Here is a 2937-nt window from a genome sequence, read left to right as displayed (position 1 = left end):
GTGGGAAGAGGTTCTTCAGCTCGATAATACCTCCAACAACATCAAATTTAGTTAGTGCTTAGTGAATTTCCTTAAGTACATATGTATCTGCTCTCTTTAATATTGTTTGATATCATAACAACTGCTTTTGTGTTTTAATGGTGTTGCTATTAAACCACTAATACACCTGCTACATATGATTAAGAAGACTGGGCAGCTGAAAACTAAAAGGAGAATAAAATTTTATTCTATTGTAGGAATCAAATTAGTTTTCATCTTTCTTTATATATCTCTAAAGGAAAACAGTTGTCCGAAAATCATTTTGAATCTGTTAAGTATGGGTAGCATGTTACCTGAAACTTTTAATTTGTACATTTTGATGTCTGAGCATTTGCATGGAAGAGACAATAGTGCCATGTCTGAATTGTTCTCTTGTGCTTGGTCATTATGATGTAACGTTATAAATGACATTCATTACTCTTTGGTTTGGTTTCCAAAGGCATTTGAAGCAAAATATAACAGTGGTCCTTTGTTTTATGACCAGTTGAAACATACCTGTGATTACATTTAATTTGTTATTGTAAATACATTTCTTGCCAATGAGTATTATTGTTGTTAGACAACGAATGCAATAAAAAAGAGAAATACAGAGATCTGTCAAAGTAATTCTTTTTTCCTCTTCCATTTTCACCTTCAAATAAAACAAGCCTTCACTGGGTAAACCTGTATTAACTGTCAAAACGTATCTATCAATCAAGAGCAAAGTGCACATTTTTCATGGAAATGAAACTAAAAATAAGTTTTAACTCAGGTAAAGTGTAAATTGTCAGCTAGAATTACACTTGAAAGCCCAATTATGGAACTGGGCATAAAGTTAAAAGATCAAAGCCCTTCAATTGGAGTTACCTCATACTTGCCCATCTTTTTGGTCCCCAGTTGCTGCTTTACATCAGTACCAAGAAGCCAGGAAAAGGTCTGTGACAAGTCCATTAAGCAGTCATCCCCATAGAGTGAGGGATGAGTTAGGAAAGCCTCCGACCCATCCTGAAACTCAGGGTTATTTTCAACAATCTTGTTTCTAAGACCATCAAAATTCAGAAGACTTGGACATAACGAATGAATAACATTAATTTCATTCTTTCTTACTGGCAAACTACATCTGTTATTAAACCTTTGGCATAGCAAGATTTTGAATAAATGAAACCTGGATTCCTCATTCTTTGATTTCTTACCAAAAGGTGTCGCTTTTTGAGTGATCTTGAATGTATGCTATGTGAAATCAATAGAGTTTATTTTTTTCAGAATCTGCTTAGAAATAACAAGAAAGTAAAACCGATTATTTTATTACAGATGTTATGAAGGCTTACTCAAGAGATTCTCTCCGGTGGCTCACACCTGTAATCCTAGCTACTCAGGAGGCTGAGATCTGAGAATCAAGGTTCAAAGCCAGCCCAGGCAGGAAAGTCCGTGAGACTCTTATCTCCAATAAACCACTAGAAAACTGGAAGTGTCACTGTAGCTCAAGCGGTAGAGCGCCTACCTTGAGCTGAAGAGCTGAGGGATAGGGCCCAAGCCCAGAGTTCATGCCCCACGACCACCACCACCAACAACAAAAAATACATGAGATTGGAAATTTTTTTCTGCACTACACTCATTGATCATTATCAGCAATATCTCAGTGTCTAGTTTCCTGGATTGGGAATACAACCATCACTGAATCATTAAGCACCTAGAGCAATCCGACATTTTGTATTGAACTATGACTAAAATAATTTGACTCTTGATTGAGAAAAGGTAGCCTTTTTTTTGCTACTATGAAAGAGAGGTTTTAAATAGGAGTTCTCAACTTACCAGCAAAAATTTTCCCCTAAAGGGCAGAACAAAATAAAAATGGCCTCCCTGCCTGGTGCCGGTGGCTCTCGTCTATAATCCTAGCTGCTCAGGAGGCTGAGATATGAGGATCATGGTTTGATCCAGGCAGGAAAGTTTTGTGAGACTCTTATCTCCAATTAGCCACCAGAAAACTGGAAGTGGCACTGTGGCTCAAGTGGTAGAGCACTAGCCTTGAGCTGAATGGCTCAGGGACAGTGCCCAGGCCCAGAGTTCAAGCCCACCACCGACAAAAGAAAAAAAAAAAACTAAGGAAAGAAAGAAAGAATGGACCACCTTAATGTCCCAAAGGAATAATCCATCATTTCAATCCTATCTTCAAAACAGACAAATAACAGCAGGTAACCTCTTTCTATTGGTATACATAACCAAATGATAGTCTTATTTTATCCTAGCCATGTCCCTCAGGAGATAACTAAAGATGTTATTAATCTTTTTGATTTTTGAATTTTTTTCTATTTTTAATTAGTTAGAATAGGAGAAATAAAAGAGAAAAAGAAAAAACTCCACCTGTACACCTAAACAGCAGCCTATCTAGTCTTCAGTGGACACTTAAAATTACTTAGGTCAATTAAAGGCATTATTTATTCTATATCATCATGGAAATGAGCAGACCTGTTTATCCAAGACTGTGAAACAAAACTCTAATTTATGCCAAGAAATAATTTTAAGATATAACAACACTCATAAGAATTGTAGGATTGTTTTTCTACATGTTACTGCTACAGGTGGTCGGAAGAAGCCAGGCTTACCAGAGGAAAATATCTAACACGTACATTCAACAGCTTCTCTTGTTGGGTATCTTTGTATATAACCCAGGTCATGTGACCCAGATCTTGAGTGACGAGTGGTATTGTTGGTGATTCCCAATCTCATCCTCTTTTCTTTTTTTCTTGATGCTGAGAAAGTTTTATTCCATTATCAGAAATGACAAACAGAAGTCCAGAATATTTATGTATGTACCACCACACCTAAATTGCTTTTGTGGACAGAGCCACAAGAATTTTTTGCATAGCTGACCCTGAACCTCTCATCCTCTTTTCTGAACAAGGAAAAACAAAACAGCCA

The sequence above is a fragment of the Dipodomys spectabilis genome, unplaced genomic scaffold (genome assembly GCF_019054845.1).
Source record: "Dipodomys spectabilis isolate Male_0828 unplaced genomic scaffold, ASM1905484v1 ptg000089l, whole genome shotgun sequence".
Classification (NCBI taxonomy): domain Eukaryota; kingdom Metazoa; phylum Chordata; class Mammalia; order Rodentia; family Heteromyidae; genus Dipodomys; species Dipodomys spectabilis.
Note: the sequence above shows the minus strand (reverse complement) of the source record.